The following is an 11,015-nucleotide window of genomic DNA, read 5'->3' on the forward strand; positions in this document are numbered from 1 at the left end:
CTCAGCAAGGGCTTTATAAGACCAAGTTTCTCACCTTGGGGAGCACCGGTCTTGTTCGTTAAGAAGAAAGACGGATCATTCCGTATGTGTATCGACTACAGAGAACTCAACAAACTGACGGTCAAGAATCGTTACCCTTTGCCTCGCATAGACGATCTATTTGACCAACTGCAAGGGGCAAACTATTTTTCCAAAATTGATTTGAGATCCGAATATCACCAGTTACGAGTACTAGAGGAGGATGTGCCGAAGACACCCTTCCGAACTCGTTACGGACACTACGAGTTCGTGGTGATGCCATTCGGATTGACCAATGCGCCCGCGGTCTTCATGGATCTAATGAATAGAGTATGTCGACCTTACATGGATCAGTTCGTCATTGTATTCATTGATGACATCCTGATTTACTCCAGAAGTAAGGAAGAGCATGGCGATCATTTGCGACAAGTTCTAGGAACTTTACGAGCGGAGAAGCTCTATGCGAAGTTCTCTAAATATGAAATTTGGATCCGAAGGGTCGAATTCTTAGGACATGTGGTAAGTGAAGAGGGAATCCACGTGGACCCATCCAAAATTAAAGCCATTGAGAACTGGTCAGCACCGAAGACGCCTACAGAAATTTGTCAATTTCTAGGTCTCGCTGGCTACTACCGCAGGTTCATACAGAACTTCTCCCGAATTGCGAAACCTCTTACAACACTGACCCAGAAAGGCGTGGCCTTCGAGTGGGAAGAGAAACAGGAGAGAGCATTCCAAACGCTCAAGCGAGCCTTATGCACCGCACCAATACTATCCCTCCCCGAAGGGATAGAAGACTTCATAGTCTATTGCGATGCATCGAATCAAGGGCTCGGGTGTGTTCTGATGCAGCGAGGTAAGGTCATCGCCTACGCCTCGAGATAGTTGAAGACACACGAAGTTAACTACATGACCCACGATCTTGAACTAGGAGCAGTGGTGTTTGCTCTAAAGATCTGGAGACATTACTTGTACGGAACGAAAAACACTATCTTTACCGACCACAAGAGTTTACAACACATTTTCGATCAGAAGGAGCTCAACATGAGACAACGACGGTGGGTCGAGCTACTCGGTGACCACGAATGCGATATTCGTTATCATCCGGGTAAAGCCAACGTAGTAGCAGACGCCCTAAGTCGGAAGGAATATTCTGGTCGCAGAGTCAAGTCATTGTCAATAACCATCCATTCACACTTGTCTAAGCAAATTGAGGCGGCCCAACTGGAATCCATGAAACCTGAAAATGTGACGAGTGAATCCCTTAGAGGAATGGACAAGAATTTAGAAGCCAAGGGTGACGGAGCCTTATTTTTCATGAACCGGATCTGGACACCGAAACATGGTGGTTTCCAAGACTTGGTCATGACCGACGCGCACAACACTCGGTATTCCGTCCACCCAGGTTCAGATAAGATGTATCTGGATCTTAAAAAGCTATACTGGTGGCCTAATATGAAAGCAGAGATTGCTACCTTTGTAAGTAAATGCCTTACTTGCGCAAAGGTTAAGGTCGAGTACCAGAAGCCCTCCGGTTTACTGCAACAACCATAGATTTCAGAATGGAAGTGGGAGCGGATCACTATGGATTTCATAACCAAGTTGCCCAAGACAACGGGTGGACTTAATACCATATGGGTCATCGTCGATAGATTGACCAAGTTTGCACACTTCCTGCCTATCAAAGAAACTGACAAGATGGAGAAACTTACGAGAACATACATTAGGGAAATCGTACGGCTAAATGGTGTACCTATGTCCATTATCTCCGATAGAGATAGTAGGTTCACCTCAAGATTCTGGCAATCACTACAACATTCCCTAGGAACAAGGCTGGACATGAGCATAGCCTACCATCCACAGACCGACGGACAAAGTGAGAGGACCATCCAAACACTGCAAGATATGTTGAGAGCCTATGTGATTGACTTTGGAAAGGCATGGGATACTCATTTACCCCTTGTCGATTTTTCCTATAATAACAGTTATCACACGAGCATCAAGGCTGCTCCATTTGAGGCCCTCTACGGCCGAAAGTGCAGATCCCCTCTGTGCTGGACTGAGGTGGGTGATACCCAATTAGCCAAGGGGCAAGCTTCCGACAGTACTCTCACCGGTCCAGAGATCATTCGGGAAACGACAGAGAAAATCGTTCAGATCTGTGAACGATTGAAAGCCTCCAAAGACCGACAGAAGAGCTACGCTGATAAACGAAGAAAACCTTTGGAATTTCAGGTGGGAGACCGAGTCCTTCTCAAAGTCTCACCCTGGAAAGGCTTGATACGCTTCGGTAAGCGTGGGAAGCTTAATCTGAGGTACATAGGGCCTTTCGAGATTCTCGCAAGAGTCGGCCCCGTAGCTTACAAACTCAACCTACCCGACACACTTCGTAACGTACATTCTACATTCCACGTGTCTAACTTGAAAAAGTGTCTGTCCGACGAGACTCTTGTAATCCCACTCGACGAAATCGAGATCAACGAGAGCCTCAACTTCGTGGAAGAACCAGTAGAGATCATGGACCGTGAGGTCAAGAAGACGAAGCAAACCCGTATCCTGATCGTGAAGGTTCGCTGGAACGCCAAGCGAGGACCGGAATTCACTTGGGAACGCGAGGATCAGATGAAACTGAAATACCCTCATCTTTTCGCTTAATTATTTGTAACTTCTTAATTGCTTAAATTCTAATTTCGGGACGAAATTCCTTCTAACGGGGGGATGATGTGACAACCCGAAATTCCCATTCTGTACAAACAATATCACTTCAATAGAAGTTATAAAAGTCATAGTCAATTTTCAGACTTTTCGTATAAGTTGGAGTAATCCAGGGTTTACACTTCAGTAAATATCAGGAGAGTGGATGCACTATGGTTTTGTGCAACACTGTTATTCCAACACTCTATTATATTAGAAATCATTTCAGGAATAAAAATATTTTCAGTCAAAAATATCTCAGGACTATAAATAGATTTCTGAACCAAATTCATTCATTATTCACATTTCCAACTAGAGAAAAGCCATTTTCTCTCTCACGGATCTTCGGGTTTTCGTCCCAAATCGTGAGTACACTTCTCTAGTTGTTTTATAATGCTTATTATATGCTTAATAACATAGATTGCATGCCAAATATGTGAGATTCGGGAGTTTACCGCCCAAGAATGTTCTTGGGGAGTAAACTCCAAAATGAGGCATAAATGCTTCCTAGTCCCATTTCCTTGTTAACTAACTAGCTTAGGACAATAGGTATGTAAATTTGAGACTAGAAAACAATCAAAAACACCAAGCTTATGGTGTTCACGGCCCAAGAACTTCTTGGACCGTGAACTCCAAATTCAAGGGCCAAAATGTGCCCTAATCACTCCTAAAGCTTTAGACATTAACCCCCATTTATTCCTAGCTAAATTGTGGACTTTAAAACATCAAAAGCACCCCCTTAAAGTGAGTTTACGGCCAAGGGAATACTCATAGGCCGTAAACACCAAGCAAGGGCACCAAAGTGTGCCCAGGGTCCTCATTAGCCTTAAACAAATGCCTAGAAATTATCCTACTTGTGCTTGGGACTTGAAAGAATAAAAATACCCGTCCCATAAGAGTTTACGGCCGTAAACTCTAAGGGAATTGGCCTTGGGGCCGTAAACTCCTCAAGGGAGTGTTTCTATGCCCTAAACTACCCAGAGAACTAAACCACTAAGTAGAACTTATTCTAGAAATCAAATAGCACTTCAAAACACCATGTACCACCAAGCTGAGAGTTCACGGCCGTAAACTCAAGGGTTTATGACCGTAAACTCCTTGTGTGGAGTTTATTGAATGTTAAACACATATATAAAGCCTTTTGGAACATTAAACCCCTTTAGCCTTGTTCCACAACAACTTAGATGCAACTATTAGGACCTATAACACTTATACAAAGTGTTTACATGTTCCTGAGTGTCCCAACTAAATTTATTAGTTATTATTTGGCTAATTAGTTATATATAGTTCATTATATGATAACTAGGCTCATGCGTGTGAACAAGTCTCCGTTTGCCACCTAGTACAGTATCCGACACTTCAATCCAATCCACTCACCACAAGTGAGTTCATACCCCTTTAATTAACCTTTGAAATACTTTTAATGTTTTAAATGCTTTTATGGGGGGGGGGAATACAAGTTAAATACTTATAGTTATTACATCAATCACATGTGATTAATAACTACAAAACCAATGATTTTATTACTGTTCAAACTGTTTATCAAACTGTTTTACTTCAAACTGCTTTACAAACTCTTTTACTTATCAAATACTTTTACTTAAAATTTGTTATATTTCTTATAAATTGCATGCCCATATATGTATAGATATATAAGCAATGTTTAAAGGGCTTTGGAAGGCCATCCGCCCTATTTCCTTTTTCTCGATTTGGATGTGGTCTGGTGGGATTTCGGGTAGCCGTCCGAAGGTCGTTTCAATATTAATTATATATCAAATGTACATATATAGACATAAAAGTACTTCCAAATTTATGCGTATTAGTCACATCATTAGTAAGTTACCATCGGGGTAACACAGGATCATACTACTACAATTTCTAGATCAATGAGTCAATTCATTCATGAGTCAATACTTATTACTATGAGTACATATACAACTATACTAGAAAGAGAACATATACAACTATACTAGGACGAGAACATATACAACGATACTAGAACAAGTAACATTACATTACTTATACATGAATACGTTAACAATTGTGATCCACTGTATCGGAGCATGCCTTAAATGTATTGGCCCGAGTTGTAGCCAGAATTCTCTTGGAGGGAGAGCGTGAGTTTGCGTATAGATCTATACTGGATTGACTATCCTACACCTTGTTGCTAGCTACAGCCGGACCTGCAGGTCTGCGGGAGCCAAACGTCATTCCGTTATTACGACCATTCGTATGTCGTTGTTACCAGTCGATAGTATGGTTCAATTAATCACATGATACCTTAATATAAATCCGGTTTAAGGTAGTTAGTACAGTAGTAGTTCCTATAATACAACACTACAGTACTACAATAATTTACCCATTACATATATTTAGTGATTATTTCACTTAAACATTAATGTACAAACTATATTTTGTTAAATGATAGTTACACTTGGGAAATTACACACTTTTACAACAAACGAGCATACAAAACAGTTAAGCCTTGGTAGAAGGCTACTTTAATAGAAAATATAGGTTTTTCTGAGAGATTCAAACTTTTACAATCACTTACAAATATTTACATACATTTTACAAACTTACACTTGAGACATGTTCAAACGTTTTGATAACAAACACCGACACTAAAATACTTATGAACTCACCAGCTTAATGCTGATAAACTCTTTCAAAATAACTTGTATTCTCAGGTCATCAGTAGACAGGTACCGAGGCCAGCTTTTGAGGAGATGGAGCGCATCCAAGACTCATCTTATTATTTTGATTAACATTATATTTTTGGTGTCTATAACTGTACAGAACACACTTGTATGAAAATTATATATTTAATGCAATGGATGATGTTGTTTGCTTGTTTACTTTTACTGTGTTGTGATACTCTACATGACGTCCTCCGCCCCAGAACGTTTCCGCCATTCTTGGTTTTGGGGTGTGACAGATTAGAGGAACAAATCTGACCTCAGAAGGTTGTTTGAGTATGATCATGAAAGCAACTCGCCGAGTTCATATTTAGACTCGACGAGTCGAGTCGGGTTGCCCCACGATTCGAATCCAGTGGAAACCCGTCGAGTGGAAGGTTCACTCGACGATTCGAGTGAGGCCTTGGAGGATTCAGAAGAAACGCATGGACTCGCCTAGTCACCCCTGTGTACTCGCCGAGTCTGGTCAGAGTTGACCGTTGACTTGAGTTGACTTTTGTTGACTTTGGGGTTTGGTCAACATAGGTAATAGAGGCCATGGAGTGGTAAAATGGTCTTTTACCCACTATCTGATTAGAGAGGGAAAGAGTAATCGCCGGTTTAATTAGAGTTGAGACTTCAAGTGTTAATTAGAGATATTTTCCTTAACTGTTAGGCGGTGGCATGTTCGAGATTCAAGTGTGAGGATATCTGCTTTCTGGTTGCCAGGTGAATCTTGTCACTATACTTTACCTAGAGTGGTAACAGAGTTATGTGACAGAGTTATTGTATGCTATCTATGCGATGTGTGGCACTGCATTATTTCTATGTGATTTATGCTGTGTGTATATCAGAGTTAGGACCGGAAGGTCCACGGAGCTAGGATCAGAGGATCCACAGAGTTAGGTTTAGAGTTATGTGACAACCCAAGTTGTTCCGTTACATTTCCCCGTTACCGTTAACGGAATATTCCAGTTTATAAAAATTCCGTTAATAAGGAGTCGTCAAATAAATAAATGTTTCATTTATTTATGTCGTTAAGTCGTCATAAGAGAAATAAAAACTCAAAATACACATTTCCATTTAGATGGAAAAGTTAGTTTTATTATTACGACCACTAAATCGGGTGCGACCAAAAGCCCCGTATAACGATAGTATCGGGTAGAATCCCACTGAGCCCCAACTCCAACCCCTATATAAGGGTGAGTGGAGTCCATTGGAGACTTTTTACACTCTCCCCTCTCTCTCTCTCTCTACAACTTAAATTCGAGCCAAAAATCGTCTGTTTCGAGCCCCAAACGAGTAGGTAAACTATCCTATCTAGCGTACAAATTCGAGTTTAAAACATAAAATAGGGACAACATCATGAGTTTACGGCCCAAGAACACTCTTGGGCCGTGAACACCAATTAATGGGGTTTTTAAGCCCCAAAACCCCTCCAAATTCTCCCTAAGGCTTAGATATGACTTGTAGGCTTATGGAATCGGACTTAGAACACCTTGAACTAGCATTTGGAAGAGTAAACAAGAGTTTACTGCCCAAGAACATGCTTGGGCCGTAAACTCCTCTTCATGGGGAGTAAACTCATTTTTGTGTGTTAAAAATGCCCTTAAACACACCAATGGCCTTAGATTAAATTCTAGAATTGACCAACAACAAGCTATGGACCTTAAATGCAATTAAAACAACTCCATAAAGAGTTTACGGCCGTAAACCCCTCATGGAAGGGTACCTGGGCCGTAAACTCCTACAAAGGGGTTATTTGGTGCCCTAAACTCCCCATTTGACTTGGAAAAATGCTTAGGAATTTACCCACTACCACTTAAGCCATTAAAACACCAAAAGAAAGAGGGTATAGGAGCTTACGGCCGTAAACTCCTCAAAGGGGCCATTTCATGCCTTAAACCCATTTACACAATTGATATTTGAGCCTAGCATAAATCTACAATGGATATGAGACACTTTAGCACACTAGATACCCTCACCACGAGTTTACGGCCGTAAACTCATGGTGAGTAGTCCCTGGGCCGTAAACTAAGTATTAAGGGTTTACTCTCGGAGAGTAAACTCCATTCCTAAGCCACACACACCTTTAGACGCTACCCGGGACACCCAAACACTTATCCAAAGTGTTTTCAGCTGCTTTGAGCGCGTATATTTGTTTAATTAGTATTAAATATACTAATTGTATGTGAACATATCTTATCATATGTTAAATAGGTCATTGTGTGTGTTCAATTCCTTGTGTGACACCGAACGCCCAAACGGCACCTTCGTCGGACCTACTTACACCAGGTGAGTTCATACCCCTGAATGAACCTTTTAAATGTTTTTACATGTTTTATAGGGGGAATACAAGTTAAACATTGTATGCCGGTAATTCAATTTACACTGTATGCCGGTAATTCAATTTCAGAGTCACACTGTTTTTGACCTTACAAGACGTATCTTTCATTTGATACTATCTGGGGTCTGTCTCCTCTGTTTTGACCTTACAAGATGTATCTCTCATTTGATGTTGTCTGGGGTCTGTATCCACTGTATTCACAATATCCACTGTATTCAATGTATTCACCGTATTCACTGTTTTAGACCTTGCTAGACATATCTTTCATTTGATATTATCTGCGGTCTGTATTCACTGTGTTCACTGTTTTAGACCTGGCTAGACTTATCTTTCATTTGATATTGTCTGCGGTCTGTATTCACAGTTTTGGACCTTACCAACTGTACCTTTCATTTGGTACCTTCTGGGGTCTGTGTCTCTATTGTTAGACTGAACCAGGCGTGTCGTTCGTTCGATACTCTCCTGGAGTCTATGATTCCTTTGCCTTAGTCAGCAGTCCTCACTGCTGAGGCATATGTTATTTCCTTGTTGTCTCTTGCTTTCTTTAATAATCAAAATCAGTATTTTGATAATGATAGTAATTAAGGGAAAACCACTTTTTACTACATAACACTGACCAGTCTTGGTAGAAGGCTGCTTTGATTAAAGAAAATATAGGATTTTCTGGAAAGAACTCTAATACACTGTAAACACTTAAACTATTATTGTATAAAGTTATTTGAATGAAATGTCACTAAATACTTATGAACTCACCGGCATTTGTAAAAATGTTGATACTCGCTTTTCAAATAACTTGTATTCTCGGGTTAGCATTAGACATGTACATCTCGGAGCTGTTGATGAAGATAGCTTAGTATCATGTTGTATCTATTCTATTACTTGTATTACTTTGATTTGATGTATTAATGTAACCATGTAAAATTATTACTATTAATGCAATGTCTTGTTGTACTTTGATTACTATAATGCATGTGTTGTGATACTTGACATGACGTCATCCACCCCAGAACGTTTCCGCTGTTCCGGTTTTGGGGTGTGACAAGTTATGTGTCAGTGTATTTGTATGCTATTTATTTTATGAGATTTATTGTGATATGTGATATGCATGATTCAGAGTTATCAGAGTTAGGACCTTTGGGTCCATAGAGTTTGGGCCAGAGGGTCCACAAAGAGTTGGGATTGGAGGGTCCCACTGAGACACACTGACCAGAGGGTTAACACAGTTATAGCCATGAGTGGCTAATATGTGTTAGAGTGGTATTTTGGGGAACTCACTAAGCTTCGTACTTACAGTGTTTTGTGTTATATGTTTCAGGTTTCCCTCAGGATCACGGGACGGCACCGACACGATTGTACACACCAGAGGAAGCGTTGTTTTGAGGATCTTGGTTTATTAATTGATTGAACAAAAGAGTCATGTATTGTAATTTAAACAAAAAGGAGATTTTTTTGAAAAGTGTTAAAGAGATAAACGATTTTAAATGAAAATTTTGTTTTAAAAATTTCGGTGTTACAAGGCCCAATCAGATGGATCCGTTGAGGGATTTAATCGTAAAGAGGAGGTAGCACCTCCATTGCTCAGTTGGTCCGAAGAAAAGAGAATGGACGAAGCAGCGAGGCTTCTCTCTTTCGTTGTCAGATACATGAAAGGGTAACGACCATGAAGAAGAAGCAAGAACGTCAATGTTAACAATCTGAAAGTCAAATCCAACGTTGATTTCACTAGCGAAATGGATCAAATTCTCACGGGTTAACCCTAATTCCAACTGGTCGTGGCTTGAAGGTGAAGCAAAAGCTGTGATTTTTAACGAGGAAGCGCCATTGTTATGTAAAGCAAGCTCTTGCATAAGTGAAGCCCATTGACCTCGATAACCAATATCGAAATCGATGATGTGAATCTGATCAAACCCGTTAAGGGATTCAAGTAATGCTAGATTACAAGTGAAATTAGCGAACTAAATGAAAGGGGAGATCTCTGAGAATGATTTATAAGCACAGATCTTGAAGATTAAACTAAAAGGTGAAGCGGTAGGGTTAGTTTGGGGATTAATATTGTTGAGTATCGAGTTTGTGAGTAATTGAAGAGCTTCTTTGAAAAAAAAAGTTGCCCTTTCGAAAGGCTTACCGACTGGTGAAAGGTGATGATTATTGTTCCCAAATTGCATCAAATATGCTGCCTTGAAAAGTTGGTCAATGATCCCTTGCTGATGTTGCTGCTGATGATGATTAATGGCTACCATTTTCTTCATTGATGAAGATTTTTGAAGCAATTGAAGTGGGTTCGGAGTTGGACCCGAATCAAGAAATGGGTTCTTGTGTGACAACCCAAGTTGTTCCGTTACATTTCCCCGTTACCGTTAACAAAATATTCCAGTTTATAAAAGTTTCGTTAATTAGAGGTCGTCAATTAAATAAACATTCCATTTGCTTACATTTAATATGTCGTTAAGTCGTGATAAAAGGAAATAAAAACACATAACACACATTTCCATTTAATTGGAAAAAGTTAGTTTTTATTATTACGACCACTAAATCGGGTGCGACCAAAAGCCCCGTATAACGGCAGTATTTGGTAGAATTCCACTGAGCTCCAACTCCCACCCATATATAAAAGGGAGTAAACCCCATTTCAACCTTTTCCACACTCTCTCTCTATACTCTCTCTCTAGACCCGTTTTCGCCCCGAATCCGCAACCAAACGCTTCCAAATCGTAAGTCTGCTTATCCTAGCTTGTTTTAAACATATTGATTCGTGTTTATAGCCTAGAAATCGGACATAGAAGCTGTGAAAGAGGAGTTTACGGCCTAAGCTCCTCCTTAGGCCGTAAACCCCTTAAACAAGGCCAAAATGACCCAAACTTGTCCCTAATGGTTTGGAAATAAATTAAGGGATTTGCCTAGGAGTGTTTAAACATTAAAACACATGGTTTTAGGGGGTAAAAGAGAGTTTACGGCCCAGGAATATGCCAAGGCCGTAAACACCTCTTAAACAAGTCAAAAAGCCCCAAAAACACTCCCAAACCACCCTAGGGATTCATACATAAATTAGGGGCATACCATTTAGGGTTTAGATCATTTAAACACAAGAAATGGAGGGATGAAAAGGAGTTTACGGCCTAGACATGTGTCAAGGCCGTAAACTCCCCAAAACATGCCCAAATGTTGGTTTTTACCCCGCAAATGGCCTTAGACTATTTTTATAAAATGCTAGGAATGATTTAAGAGCTTAAAACTTCATTAAATCCATGATATGAGAGTTTACGGCCGTAAACTCCCTT

At 40.2% G+C, this 11,015-nt stretch overlaps 1 pseudogene; it reads right to left on the reverse strand.

Moving 5' to 3' along the window:
* Positions 1-9,260: 9,260 nt before the first annotated feature.
* On the reverse strand, positions 9,261-9,977 carry LOC145049765 (scarecrow-like protein 6; annotated as a pseudogene).
* Between the last annotated feature and the right edge of the window lie 1,038 nt (positions 9,978-11,015).

The sequence above is a fragment of the Lactuca serriola genome, chromosome 5 (assembly GCF_051521515.1).
Source record: "Lactuca serriola cultivar US96UC23 chromosome 5, Lser_US96UC23_V15, whole genome shotgun sequence".
Classification (NCBI taxonomy): domain Eukaryota; kingdom Viridiplantae; phylum Streptophyta; class Magnoliopsida; order Asterales; family Asteraceae; genus Lactuca; species Lactuca serriola.